The sequence below is a fragment of the Pipra filicauda genome, unplaced genomic scaffold (assembly GCF_003945595.2).
Source record: "Pipra filicauda isolate LSUMZ 115617 unplaced genomic scaffold, ASM394559v2 scaffold88_size2543281_pilon, whole genome shotgun sequence".
In the NCBI taxonomy this organism is placed as follows: domain Eukaryota; kingdom Metazoa; phylum Chordata; class Aves; order Passeriformes; family Pipridae; genus Pipra; species Pipra filicauda.
The window spans coordinates 1,150,220-1,166,188 of record NW_024105075.1 but is presented as its reverse complement, the minus strand read 5'-3'; positions in this window follow the sequence as shown (position 1 = coordinate 1,166,188).

Below are 15,969 nucleotides of genomic sequence, written 5' to 3'. Positions count from 1 at the left end.
AATTGCCAGGAAGTTTCAATCTCTGATGTGATAAAGACAGATTATGTACAGACCAGTGTTATCATGCTATTTTTAAATTTTGGTATGCTAGAAATTGTAATAATTTTCCCTGGTGTTTTGGCAAGCCAAAAGGGAAGGTAAGAATCACAATAAGAACGTGATTGTTATTTTCAAGAAAGGAAAGAACAATTCTTAGGCATTAAGGCTATTAGTTTGGACAATTATAAAAACAACACCACTTTATGGACCCAGGTCTCTGAAGTGTTGAACATTCACAGCTCAGTAAAATCAATAGCCTCTACTCAGGATTACTTAAATCTAGAACATGCCAACATTCAGTGCTATTTAATACCGGATACCTATTAGCTTTAAATGATTGTATATATTTTGACAGAACTGCTAAGATATGTTGTTACAAATAGGAAATTCTTAACTGTACCACACAGTGAAAAATAATCCACTCATACAAGGAAAATTATATTAACAAATGCTGCTAACAGCAAACATATTTACAAACCAAAGCTGAGCAACAAACACATATACCAGATGTTACTGGGATATAGACAGTCTGAATTGCTCAGCTGAAGTAGCTGGAATTCTGCAGAGGAATTTTTTTAGAGCATGTATTTCATGATGGATACCCTAGTTCTTGAGCAAATTGTCATGGGAGTCGGAATACAGCAGTTTTGAAGTTGTCTTAAAGATTCAGTGGCAAGTAAAATTTCATCAACTTCATATAAATTTTCCCATTTTTCTTCCACATTTGTAGGTACGAAAGACTCTTCAGCCACACAAATGATAGTTTGTTTTAAATGGAAATTTTTGAAGGGACTTCACACTGTCAAATAACCACCTTCATCAAGAGGCAGGATTTTCTCTGAAGTGACAGAGGAAGACCCTTCTTCCCCATTGTTCAGTCCAGAGTTAACTAGGCTTTCCCTTGCCTAAACCTCCTTATCTTTTCAGCAAATCCCATGTTTCACAGTGGTTGAGGTAGTTGGAAGGTGGACCTACACGGTCGTGTTCATTCACTGTGTTTGCACTTTCACTCCCTGACATTCCCTGCTTATCTTCAGTTATCTGCAGTTTTGTCTCATCTGCTCCCTCCAGCTTGAAGAAAGCATCCTGGTTTCCTGGCAGGAAAACCTGCCAGGATAGAGGCAAGCCCAAGCTTTGCCTTCACAGTCTGTCTGGATCCATCAAGGTCAAACCATTTGGCTCTGGAGGCTCAGCTCTGAAGCAGCATAGCCACTCACAGGAATGTTTGCATTGTCTGTATCAGGTATCCTCTACCACAAATCCTCCTTGTTCAGCTTTCCTGCTTGTGGGCTGTTTCTGAGACTATCTCAGTATTTCTTGTTGATGTTTCTTTCAATTCCTTGAAAACCAAAATGAAAAACACCAGTTTTTATTAAAAACAACAGTCCAACCTGAGAAAGTGAGTCCCCAGACAACTCCTGCAGTGTGTAAGATGTTTTTTTATGAGACATGAAGGGTTACTTCAGACCAACATAAATGCCTTGCATGTGCTCAGCAGCTGGGAGTCGTGTTGAATTGTCCCTCGACATTGTACACTGCACCTCAGTGAACATGTACAACTCTTCCAGGGTTTGTACTTAACCAGGAAACAGCTAAAATTATAAATTTTGATTATTGCATTCCACATGAGCTGGCAATGATTCAGCATCAGTTTGTCTAGATCAGCAATACATCTAGACCCATTTTTTTTTATTCTCTGATAGTTTCTACCTTGCATCAAATGTTATCAGGCTGTACTTAAAGGTTCCATCAAAGCAAGTAGAGGTATTTTTCACAGAAAAGACCTGGGTTTTACTTATGAAATAAAAGTTTCTTGTTAGGATGAGGGAAGCCACAACTTTTCTGCTGTTCTCTTTTGGCACATCAATGAAATTCAGTAAATTTGCAGAATGCTCCTGGTACCACTCCAGCAAGACAGGTATCCCTGGGGATGCTCCTTCCTTGCTGAGCAGAGATTGCTAGCAAAAAGTCATGCCCTTTGATTGCTGGGAGGCAGAGCACGGAGATGACGAAGGCAGAATGTGCAGCAGGTGCTGTGGAGCTGATACCGGTTAACCAGTGGAGTTATAATCACCCTTAAGGGTGGCTATGAAAAACTGGATTAAAAAGAGGATCACTTGTAAAAATTGGAACAAGGCTGACATTGGGGAACACTGGGACATGTTAACTAAAAACAGAGCTGTCAAGGAAGTCAGTTGGCAACTTTCTTTTCTGACCCTCCTGCACAAATACGGAGGTGGTTTTGGATGACTTTCCAGCTAGGTAAGAAAAGCTGTCACTATTAAAAATACATTAGTATTTCTGCTGTAGATTATCACACAGTGTTTCTTCAAGGATTCACTAGATGCCAGAACAGAAATGCACCAAAAAAGCAGAGATGGGTCTCAGTGTTAGTAATCTGCTACCCTTGAGCAGCAGAGGTGGTAGGATGAAGAACTGAGGCAGTCCTGATATTGTTACCGAGTTCTGAGGAAGCTGGGTTGTTTCTTAGCCAACTCCCAGTGTCAGTGTCCCCCAGCCTTAGTGAGAGAGCAGCTCAGTGGGAAGTGACTCAGCTGTGCTGCTTGTAGCAGTGAGCACGAGTCAGCACTTAAATTCACTGTACTAATTGGCTTCACACAGTTTGTCCACACTGCAGTGCCTTGTAGACACAGCTTGCTTCAGCCCCATGTCAAATGTGTCCACACTGCAGCTCCAGCTCTGCAGATTCCCATGCCCTTTTGCACTATGACAAAGGTATTTGAGAGCATTTGTCTCCTGATTTCTCTACACCATACACCTCTTGTCAACCTCCAAATACTCTCAGGTGAGGAGTTCTCCACATTGCACTCACATTGCAAACATGTTACACGTTACAGGTGACATGATGTGTGATACCACTGCCAGGACTCAGGAGAGTTTTCTCCCAGCCTGACAGTGCCACCAGCAGCTGTTAGAGTCCTGCAAGGAAAGAGGAGACTATGGTATGGAGTGTGTCTCTATAGGTCAATGTTAAAGGGCACTGCATGCATATATTGTAGTCTCTATGCTCTCAAGCATTGCTTTTTTTCCAAATACCTCAACCATCTCTTGCCCCTCCTGCTCCTAATTCCTCTTTCAGAGTCAACCATTCCCCTGACACTGTATCATATGAAGCCTGTCTCCTTAAGCAGCTGTCCTGCCTTCCATACTCCCTTGCCCAGTACAATATATACTGGGGTTTAAAATCCTCCACGTGTTCTGTCCTAAATCTTAAAATAACATTTCCGTGTCATGAAGAGCTATTGCAGTCTAGCAGTTTCCTTCTCCCTGTGCCCTACACATAGCCAGGCTTTTCTTCCCACTCTGAGATACCCCTGCAATGCATATGCAAGCTCCCTGGTATAGACCCTGCATGTAGTCCTCAGGATGCTCATCAGAACTCTAATAGAAGCAGATCACACTACACCCCAGCTGGTGGCCTGGATAGATGATAAGAAAACCTTTAAGAAGCCAGAGAGCATTCAGCTTCAACAAGCTAAATATATTTATTCCCTCAGGAACATTGTAAAATATGGCTAGTCTTGGCTTGCAGTAAAAACATAAGTAATTAGGAAATCTAGTGCCCAAATGTACATTACATGCCAGCAGAGAAAGTGGCAGCAGCAGCAAGGTGTGACCAATGCAGGCTAACTAGGCTCTCTCAGGAGTCAAGAGAATATAATGAATGTTTGGAGGTGATATAGATCAGTCCCTGGAAGGAGCAGATATAGAGCCCCTGGAACTGATCAGCCTTTTTTACTGAGGCATCCAGAAAACACATCTAATTTTTTGGCCTAATTTTGCACAAAATATATTCTGGTTTAGAGTAGAACAACTTGATTAATAGAATGCAAGTGAGATCTCTGCCTCCTACCTCCCAACACACCCATGCAGACAGCACTTCAAATATATTCCTTGAGGTTTCTTATCTTTGAGCAGATGTCATTCTGAAGTGAACATGTCAGGCATCCTCATCCTTCTGAGCAAAGCAAGAGATGGCTTGCTGTCACATTTGTGTCTCCAAGAGTTCAGTTCACTTAAGTTCAAACACTTAAACAAATACACTCATTGCATTACAGCAATGTTGTTAGTAGGAGGATCTATAGTCCTTTCCAGCTGTACCCACATCAGAATTGCATCCCGTATCCCCATGTGTCCTCTTCCATGCGTTGCCTGACTTAAGAAAAGCTGGGCAAAGGCAGATGGGGAGATGCTTTTCCGTCTCTGCACTTGCTGCCTTTACTCCTCTGGGAGGCAGCTGAGGCAGGAGAGCATCCAGCAGGTAAGTGCAGGAGAGAGACAGAGGAATACGGTTGTCAGACTGTGGCTACAGGTGCTCCTGGGAGGCTTCTCACCCAAATGTTAATCTGTTGTCTCCATTCCCTGAGGTCTGATGAGCTCGAAACTCACATCTGTATCCTCTTTGTTGGTTTTTGCCTGAGGAAAGCAAGTTGTAATTCCCTGGAAGTATCGGTGATAAATCTGCCCCATTACTTCCATTTACTCTGGTCCTCTTGATACTTCTCAGTCAGTATGGCTCAGAAACACCATCTCACCAGAGCACTGCCTGTAGAAGGGGAGAGATGGAATGTGAACGTGAGCACTGAGTCTGGCAAAGAGCACATTGTGTAACAGATGACTATGGGTTCTTTTACTTTAATGATCATAATAATAAGTTTTATTTATATAGCACCTATTTTCACAGCAATAAGAGCAATATGTGTGTTTCAGTGAAATGAGACATGACAGCAAACAGATTAAAAACTACAATTCATCTTGAAATGAGGGAAAACAATCAAATGAATCACAGAGCCAAGCAATGGTAAATCATTATCCTTAAAACAGCATTAAAGCAAAACAAATGAAAAATACACTGTACAACACTTTTTTCTTGTCTGATGGCAAATACTGAGTGACGCTGCCAGCTTATGCAGAAATTGAGCCAAGTTCTCCATTTAAGTTTCATGGACACCCTGAAAAATGATATTATGTAAGTGAGACTTCAGCCGTGCATTGGCTATGTGCTAACTCCCAGTACACACATGGGTTTGGACCCTTGCAAAAAGTACTATCTCCAAATCCTTGCATTGCTTGTCATGTCACAAGGATAAGAAAATGCGTTTCCTCAAACTTTAAGCCCCTTCAAATTTAACAGATTTAAAATTGGACAATAATGGAGCAGAGCCTCTTAATATTCAAACTACATTTTCTCATATGGAATTCATCAGCTTCCTCAGCCCTAATTAGTTTTCCTGAGGCTGTCAGTTGCAAGCAATAGCAGCACTCTAGTCATCTCTTTTGCCTTCTCCTCCCATCTCCTCACCCATATTCATTATTCCTATCCCCTTCATGCCAAAGTGTCAAGCCTTCTCCATGTTCATTTCTCCTAATGACTCATCCTCCTGTAAGGCACCGAAAAAGTGATACAACAGTCTATACACAAATGAAAGAATCTTAACTTCAGAAGTTTGAAGAATCTGATTTTATTTACAATGGGATGGTTATGCATCTGATGCCCTATCAGATGCTGGCCGACTTTCAGGATGAGAGTAGTCTCCAGTTTAGTGAGAGAAACCATTCATTCAAATTTCGAATAATTTGACTTCAGCTGCTCTGTGAAGCTCTCTTCATAGGAAAGTTAGGCTTTTCCCTAGAATGTGCATCTCTAGACTTGTATGTTTCTGTTTATTATGTTTTTCTACCAATAAAGCTCTTCTCAATTTATTATGATACATAAATATTTCAAATAAGAAATGGAATATAGGGAATAGATGTCCTCCTGGCAGGTGACTGGATCTGCCCCATATTAAAGAGTAGCAGACAGAGCAGCACTTCTGTCAATTTAGAAAAGACTGTAACTCAGATTAACAAGGTTGTCCTTTCCTGGGCTGGTAGATGTACACGTCCGGATGTCACGAAAATGTATTAACACATGAAGAGGTTTTTACTCTATTAGCAGCTGTCCAGCTACAGTTTAATCATGCTGCACTAAAGCTGATGGCAAAACACTCCTCAACTTCTTGTGTCAAAATGTTTAGTTCTGGTGCATTCTCCCATTTCTTAGAGAGAAAAGAAAATATCAGCATGATTCAGGATATTTTAAGAAAACAACACAAGTGTCTTAAGCACCTGGGTGCCCTCTGTTCCCTGTCACTCCACTACTGTTAAATTAGGTTCTGACATAAGGATCAATGGAAAGATGTGGGAGCCAATAAACAATGGGTAATTAAGCTGAGGCATTGAAAAGCCTGTCTTTCCTGAACTTGGCCCAGAGAGTGGGAGGCTGTGCTCTGTGGTAAGCACCTGAGCTCCTAAACTCAGTTTGAGGGCTTGGAAAGGATTTGTGGCTGTGAACAGAGAGAATGAAGGCACCTGGGACTGGCTGATGGGAAATGCTCTGGCTGCATATGTTTTTCTCACCACATGCTTGCATCCCTTGCCCAGCTGCTTTACAGGGATATGAGCAGCACTTGGTATTTTCCGTTAAAACGAGAGAGAGGCACCAAGAAGAAAACAGCTTGTTGAGAGTAAAGTCTCAGTTGAAAGAACCCAGCCAAAAAAGGTCACTGAAAACTGCTGTTGATGTAAGTTCTCAGACAGGACATAGGAAGACTTCCATGGTCACTTTCAGCAAAGTTGAATTTAAGCCCAAGCTGGGTGAGCTCAGGCCTGTAGTCATAGAGCTGTCAGCTGGTACCTACTCCCTCAGGGACATAAAATGATGTACATGTCGTCTGCAGATGTTTGTATGGACCAGGGACCTACAAACTGTCAAATGCAAATTAAAGATGTTTGCAGTGCTGCTGCACAAACACGATCGCACTGTTTCTCCCTGTCCAGCTCTATGAGCACAGTGCTGCTGCCATCTCATCTGAGAAGAATACTCTGATTTGGTGAAATCACTTTTTTTACCAGTGTTTTGTAAACCCAGTAGAGCCACTTCCTGACAATGTTCGTCAGAATCTCAGTTTGGGAAACACTGTTGAAGAATCCTGTAAGAAATATGATGTGACTAAGGTGGAATCTTAGTTTAAGCATTTTGTTTTGTGATTTTTTGAGCATTTTCCAGCACAAAAGCACACACCATCTGCCTGTAAGCTCCTGCTGAGCCACAAGGGATTGCAGGTGCCCTTCAGTAGGAGCCACCGTGTTAAACAAGGGCTAACTGTTTAAATGATCAACTTAAGCAAGACACATTTCAAGCTAACCAAATGATTATGCCCAGGTCAAAACCATCATATGCAGTAGAGCTCAAGAAGCAAAAGGAAGAGTTCGGTGTATGAAGATATTTATAACTCTTCTTTTTGACTGACATTAATTAACTTGCCAGCTGGACTAACTCACAATGAATCAACATCCTTCAGAATTGCAATGTTCCACCCAAAGTGGGAATAGACTTTGCTACTGAGCTGTCAAACGCATATTTATAAAACACCACGATGCTGGAAAGCGGTTTTGCAGTGTGAAGAAGTGCAGATATGAGCTATACATCTCGGCATGCAGTATCATTTTTTTTTACCCATTTGGTTATTTTTACACAGACCACTTTTTGCCTTTATATTCATCTTTCAAAAATTAGTAAGACACAACAAAAAACACATATAAGGAAAAAAAAGTGAGGGACATCTTGATATATGTGTTTGCCACAGTAGTGCTGTTTGGTGCTACTGAAATGTATAGAAGATAAGTAATGTTACTACTCAAATATGCTGGGTTAGGATACTACATGAGGGAATTAAAGGACAATGTTTTGGCCACAAGAGGCATTCTATATTTTCCTGTTAAACCAACAGATACATTTTGAAAAACCTTAAAAGGTTAATTTGAAAATTAAATATAGACATGGTTCATTCTGTGCTTTGCCTGTTTTCTATTACCTGCCAGAATCTACACACATACTTGCTTTAATGGAACGTCTGTCTTAATCGCCTGTATTTTGATTCCTGAAAGAGAACAGTCAATTGTATGTTATTAAGATTCAGATTATTTTGGAATGAGTAAGATAATTACAGGCCAATCCTGCCTTCAGTTTCCTATCATAATTTAAAAGTGCTGATTCTGATTTCCACTGATACAAAGCAGTTTAAAAAAATTCTGAAGTAAAATATTTCTTAAATAGGAAAGATGTTTTTTATTTTTTATGTAAGATGTATTTTACATAAAACATTTCTGCTAGAAATTAATATCTTGATCCCTAGAAATGGAATCTGAATCTCCTACTGAATTTAATGGAAGCTGTTGGGGTTAGGCCACTGGTAGAACTAGAAGAGGGACACAAGGTATGGAATCTTTTGCACTCTTTATTTTCATCATCTACCTTGGACATTGCCTCTTTTCAACACCTAGTAAGAGTTATCAGGAGGATTAGAACCTTGTTTTGACTGCCAAAGTTATTGGTGAAATTTGATCAAAGATTTGAAACACAATGAAACCTATTTCAGGTTATGAATAAAAAAAGGCAAGAGAGATAATGTTGTTCATGTGCAATGTTCTTCATGTGCCATGTTCTTCATGTCTCAAAAGCTGCTAAGTGCTCTTCTCTTCTTCTAGGGTAGCTTTCAGCTCTCCAGAGTATAAATGAAGCATTCTCTTGCTGAGAACAGTGTACTATTTTGTCAATTAATAACGTCTGTAAACACCCACATTTAATGACAACTGCAATTCATTTTCAGCTTCAAAACAAAATTTGTGATTTTCTCTATGAGAACAGTGACAAGAATGTGAAGATGATGAAAAATGCAATCTATTTTGCCCATACATTTTTAATAAATGAAGCACGTATTACAGTGCACTATTTTTAAAGCTTTTTCGTCTGCGATGTTAAAGTGTGTAGGTACAAAATCCATCAAGATAATACATTAATGTTTAACAGTTAGCACATCAAACTCTGTTCTGAATAAACAGAGATGCTCTTTTACCAACTTGATTCTATTCTCTCCAACATTTCTTTATACTGTCAGAGCTTATTTACTTCACTCTATTTTTGAAGCACTAATGTAATCTTTTTTTAATGCACTAGAAAACTCAAAAGCCTTGCCATATTTGTAAGTTATCACAGCATACAAGTTTGGGATAATATATTATTATATGTTTATTAAGATCTGATAAAATACTAGACACAAATATAGACAACTCTCTACTGTAAAAGTTTATACACTAAACCAAGAAAATATGTATTGAGTAACAGGCACATTTAGAACATTTTTAAGTTAGTCTTCTCTAGCTTAAGAGTTAGTTTCCCCCTTCTTTCCAGTATCTGCAGCAGTTGTGACAATGCAGTTCTGAGCTCTGATAAGACTGCCTGAATTGCGACAGGATATGGAAACCTCAGTGCATCGGGTTGAAACTCCTGTCATTGTTAGATGTCGACATAGAAGACACTTAAAATACATGAGAAGCTTAGTAAGGTGTTAGTTGGCAGCTTTCCTTAGTTCAGTCCCTTCTTAGAAAGAGCCAAAGAACTTGTGGAGAAGACCTTGCAGGAACTGATCTTTGAGGCAGCAAAAGTTCTTGGTGAGAAACACATCAGCTGGCTCAGCTGGCTCAACTGCACTGGAGCAACTCAGTTACTTATCTCCTATCACCTTGGAAGAACCAGAATGCCTCAGTATCAAAGCTTTGTGGAAAGTCTGGAGAGAGCCTTCCTATCCACCTCTCTATCCATATGTCATTCTATCCATAGCTCATGGCTGAAGTATTTTTGTATTAGTCTAGAAGGTTTATTATAGGAGGTAGAGATTGCAATGGTAGTCAGTCTGATGCCAAAAAGTAGGCATACGAAGTTCTTCAGATGACATGAAGTATGTAAGACATCTGGGTAGAAATGACAGTGAAGATGAAGAGAGATCTAGAAGAGGCTGGCACCTTCTGGAAAGACGGCTGGACACCATGCAGGCTGCCTGCAATGTCAAAAATGTCTTCGTTTAGGCAACGATTTCCTACCCAGTATGACTCACATCTTTCCATGAAGTTCTGTGTCATCAGGGAGAAATGCCACAATTTGCTGGTTCTCCCAACACGTATGGAACACAGTGTTCTCATCCATTTTTTTAGGCCAAAAGCAGTCAATATCTCAGTGAAATGCAGATTGTTTCACTCCATAATATATTACAGAAAGACACAATATGCCATGTTTTAATGGTCTATTAAAATTCACCTGCTGTGCTTCAAAACACTCAAGGCTGGGGAACTTCAGCTACCCAAAAACTGTACTAATGGTCGAATAATACATGCCTTATTGTGTGCTATTCCTATAATAATTTGGTTCTCTAATATTTATCAATAAACATCCATTTTAATGAAATCTATTTCAATGAGTTCATACTCCTATTTATGGAAAAATAGATTGCTATAAAAGGAGAGGGCTTCTAGTGCACTCTGATAAAATTTTTTAAAGCTGCCATTTTAATATAGAACACTAGAAATGTAAGTGATAATAACAAATCATATTCACTGGGGTAAGATTTCTGTTAAATAAAAATCAAACTCAAGTGTATAGTTCAGATGATTACAAATTTGCACTTGGTTACTAATGCACCACTGAAAAGGTAGAATTTTTTCAACACTCCTTTTCCCTTATGCAGAGGTAAAAAGGTCATGCCACAGAAGATAAATGTACAAAACCATATGCTCCCTTCTGCTTCTGTGAGTGGAAGAGAGCAGACAGCTGCACATCGCAGCAACAGGATGGATCCCAGTAGGGACTGCCAGCTCTACGTTGGCTTTCAGTTCGACATAGAAACACTTCTCTTACCCTGGAAGGGCTAATTTAGGCCATACTCCTTACGATGATTTGGCATCCCTTTCTTTCTCTGGTTGGTCTTACTCCTGAGACTGGAGCTGTGAAGGGCATCGCTCCCCTGCAAAAATCTGTGTTTGCTCTAAGTGGCAGAGGTTAGCCTTCATCACTGGGGAAAAAACTTGAACCTTAGATGAATTCAAACCTCTAAGAACTTATTTTAATTTTTTAACAGCTGATACCTGCATTCAATGGTTAGCCTTTTAAGCCTGGTTTTGACATCAAGTGCTTTGCATTTGGAAGACCCCAATTAATTTCCAGGTTAAGAAATGAACATATTAGCTGTCACAAAACCTCAGCTGCTGGTCTTACCAGTAGTGGTGTGGGGTACAACTGGAAACATGAGCTCTTGTGACTGTGGTACTGGTGATTGGAGGTGGATTGGAGGGTGGATGCATCTTTCCCAGAAGCATCAATGAATTGAAAATTAGTCCTGGATTCTGCATCCAGTGTGTAGTGGACTATGTTCAGTCCTGTACTGGGACAAGAGTGGTTTTGCCCAGTCCAAACATCCGCAGACTTGCTGTAGATACAGAAACAGTGCAACTGCAGCCTTGCAATAGTACCAGTGGGTGCAGAGTGCTGGGATCCCATGATATGGAAGTATCACGTGGCTAAGTATGCCTTTGTGTCTATAGAGTAGTTGCACCTGGCCTTGCTATAAGTCACTTTTTCCCTGCCTTTGAGCTATGTCTCGTATACTTCAGACATAGATGGGAATCTAGATAAGATATAAATTCAGGGCCCTGAAACAACAATCAGGTTGCAATTAGAAGAAATCACACGGCCTTGTGACCTGGCCAAAATCTGTGCACCACTTTCATAAATCCAACCTACAGATGAATACTTTCTTTATTTCTTGTCTTTTTTTTTTTTTTTAAACAGCTGTGTACTGTTGAATATCAACGGCATGTCCTCTTTCCTTCTCCCTTCCCCCCTCCAGATTCCAATATTTGACTGACAGACAAATAGATAGTATCTCTGCATAACATATATATGAGTTTATAAAGCAGTTTGGTCTCTCATAGGCTGAAGTCCAATACAATACTAGGTTACAGGTAGTTTCCACTATTATCTAGCTTTCCTTTGAGTAACCTTATGCCTGGGAAACTACTGCTGCCAACTTCCACTTTTGATTGAAGATGTATTTAATTTTTGGTTGGTTTGGGATTTTTTCTTTAATGAGAAATGAAAAGCCAGGTAGGAAGGAAGTGCTGTTAAAATCACTGGCAGTCTGTTAACAGAAAGAAAAAGGATTTTTACCCTTGTCTGATAGAACTAATTCAACTGTGACTTTTAGCAGCAGCTTCTAAATTTTGCTTTAAAACAAGTCTTGAACTTTACATCATTCAATTTTTAGTAAAATATTTAAGAAGTAGAGAGGCAGCCCCATGACGTGTACACAGCTTTTGAAAGGCACAAAAATGCTAGAGAACACCTAGGAGGGGGTCTGCTAAAATCTGAAGTCAAAATAAAAATTAGGACCCAGTGTATGTAATGTTGTTAGAACCTAAAAAACACAATTTACTATTTTTACCAATTTTATTCATAGAAGTGCCTGTGGGCTAACCAGAAGTGGAATTTTAATAGATTGGGCACTCTTTAGACACAGAATGAAGATAATCCTTGCCTTATGAATCTTAAATGCAAATAAATAAGTCTGAAAAACAACAATTAGTAAGTACTGTAAAAAGGATAGTTCTTTTATGTAGCAAAACCTCTTTAAAACATTTTCTTTGTGTAAAAGAACATAGAAGCTATTCTAATAATCCAGTGCAATGTAAAACACTGGATAAATATAATTTCTATTTGGTTTATAAATCATTCTCTATAAATTACAGGAAACTAGGAATGCAAAGGATCTCAAAAGTCAAACAATCCCTGTCCCTGTTTCAAGGCAAGATGAACCATACCTCTGATAGTCTGAAGGATCTCAAAGACTGACGATGCCGGAAATTCTGCCATATTTCCTAGGTGATTTGCAAAAATAATATCTTGTATGAGAGAGTTTAGCCAATAAGCAGAAATTCAACCCTGCCAACAGCCTTAGTCCTGTGAAAAACATAAAATAACTAGCCTGTACCTCGCCTTTGGCATATGCTGCCCCAAATTAGTCAGCTTGTTCTCAATTGCCTCCTCTGCCAGAAATTTGTCTGAGGCAAAGGAAATAAGAGCTGTATCTGTAGCTCCCACGGACAGATTTGCATAGTACAACTCCATGCATTTGTATTGTAACCATCCCTGTTCCCCAGAAAAAATTGGACAAAGAGGTTCAGGAGGCTGTATTTTCCCTGGCTTTCCAAAATGCACTCCACAGCAAAAATGGTGTTTTGACTGGACATAAAACTCAGAACAAAAGGATACCATTAGTCCTACAAGCCAACTTTTCTCAAATGAGAAGCAATTTTGTGAAAGAAATTAACTATGGGAACAAAACGTACAGATTTGGGGTTGGTTTAGATGATGCAATATAAGTAATTAGTCTTTAAATGGAGATATTGTATTACATGTGCACACAGTCAATTATATTTTTTAAAGCCTGGTTTGCTCTGGTGGCCATAATTAGATTTCTTTCAAAGACTTTTAGGACTTTTAGGATGGGCTCAAATCTTAAAATTACATATTACAGTCTTACAAGCATTTGAAAATTAAAGAGGAAATGGAAGTTATGTAAGATCAATGCTATTGAAATAATTCCTTAACTACTCTTTCCATGGTATCATATTTGTCATAAGAATTTGATCCCTAAATGTGGCTGTAAGTAAATGATTCCTTTCTAAAAAGTAAAATACCTAATCAGCAGTTATTTTCCTCTCTGTTCTCCTTTTTAATCTATGCACCTTTTAAAATCATCCTGTATTGTTTCTTCAACATTTGGTCTTTACTTCCTCATTCAACAGAAAAGTGTCTTCTGATGCTGTTGTTGTCTCTGCCAGACTGACCTATAGGTTCCTTTAAATGAATTTGCTACAGCAGATAGCAGGGAACAGGCAGCAAAGCTTGCTACTGACAATGTTTGTCTTTTACTAGATTTTCACTGGAGACACATTTTTTTGCTGGTATTCCATTGAGCTGGAGACATGAATGGCAACGTATTTCATCTTAAAAAGATTTGCAGCTAAAGAGTTTGGGGAAGGAGCTGCCTTTTGTAGCCAGAGCTACAACACTTTAGGGAAGAAGACTTCGCAGTCTGAAGCTGCTAATTTGCTGTTCATTTCTCTCTTGTAAGGGGTGGTTCTTCCTGCCCTCAGCTGACTATTAATTTGGCCTTGAAGCATGAGGATACAAAGTTTCTCTGGCAACACTTACTGTAAGAAGAACACTGCTAGGAAATGAGCTGAGCCTACTCATGTAGGCTGCAGAGCTGTGGCTTTTCTGATATGCTTAGGTTCACAAATTATTTGATTCCCTGGAGTTTATTTGAAGTTTTTAATTAAAATTCTCTCCATTGGTACTCTGATTTTATTGAATGTGACAAAGATTTCTTGGGACTTGATTTTTCTTTAAACTACGGTCCCTTTACAGCCATCACATAGTGTGAAAGAATTTTGAAGTGTGTTTAAACGACATAATTTTAACAATATAAAGGAAACCTTTGGGAAAATGAGAATGTCTGTATTCTATTTTTCTGAAATTTCATCTGTGTGTCTCTGGACTGAAGACAAGACTGTGAAGTAGGAGAATTCTTACATTTTCTTTCAAGAAATTTTTTTCAGGTATGAGTTCCGTGTCAATACATTTTACAAGCATTATTTTCACAATTTTGCCATGCTTCTCTTTCACTTTGGGTGCCCTTCTTCTCTGGGAAGGAGGCCATGGAAAGGAAAAAAACTAAGACTTTTGTGGTGGCCAAAAAAGACTTCAGATATGCAAGCCTTCTTCCTAAAGCAGAGCAACCAACAGTGCATGGTTGCTGAGACCAAAAAGAGAGTAAACAATGGAGAGTATGGCACTAAGCTCACTTGCTACTGCACAGCTGGGTAGTTGTAGCTTGGATTCTGGCCCATGCTCCCAGTGTAAGTTACGATTTACCATTTTATTGGATAAACTATACCAGAGCTGTCTTCTTTTCCTGTCCTTTTTTTCCTTTCCTTTCCTTCTGTTCCTTCACAGTCCCTGTGAAGTTTTTGAGTCATTGAATCATTGAGTAATTCAGACAGGGAGGGGACACAGGGGGTCTCTAGTCCAACCTCATGGTCCAGGAAAGGACAGCTATGAGAGCACACCATATTGCTCAGGGCTTTATCCAGCTAATTCTTGAAAACCTGCAAGGAAGAAGACTGTAGAACTTATTTAGGCAAACTCTTCCACTGCTACCTAACGATGAAACAGGAAGTCATCCTAATGATGAATTAAGGTTGTTTTCTTTACAGCCTGAATTTCCCTTGATTTCGTCTATGTCTATTTTTTCTCAGCCTTCAGTCATGCACCACTGAGGAGCATGGCTCCATCTTCCCAATAACCTCCTAGTAGGCACTGCCGGGCTAGTGTTATCCCCGCTCAAAGCCATCTCTGCTCCAGACTGAACAAGTCCAGTTCCCCCAGCTTCTTCTTGCTGGACAAGTGCTCCAGTCCCCAACCCTCTTGGTGTCCCTCTGCTGAACTTGCTTCAGTTTATTCAATGTCTTTCCTGTACTGGGGGGTCCCAAAACTGTATTTAAATGTGATCTAACAAGTGACAAGTAACGGGGGCAATAACATACTGACTTTCCTCTTATATTAATAAAGCTGGGTTGCTGTTGATTTTCTTTGCTGCCAGAAGACACCCCTGGCTCATATTCAGCTTGCTGTCCACCAACACCCCTTGGGCCTTTTCAGAACAGCTGATGCCCAACCAGGTATTTTTGCCCAACCACTAACATCTTCTTCCAGCCTGAATCAGTGCAAGGAGTTAGTCTACCTCTGGTGCAGGACTTGACATTGGTCCTTGCTGATTTTCATGAGGTTGGCCCATTCCTTCACTATGTCAAGGTCTTCCTGAAGGGCAGACCTTCTCACCAGTATTTCAGGTGTACCCCAAACCGCTCTCATCTGCAAATCTGTTGAGCAACTCTGTGAACTCCTCCAGATCATTGTTAACAATGTGAAGCAGGACATGTTCCAGGACAGACCGTTGTGATGCTCCACTTGCT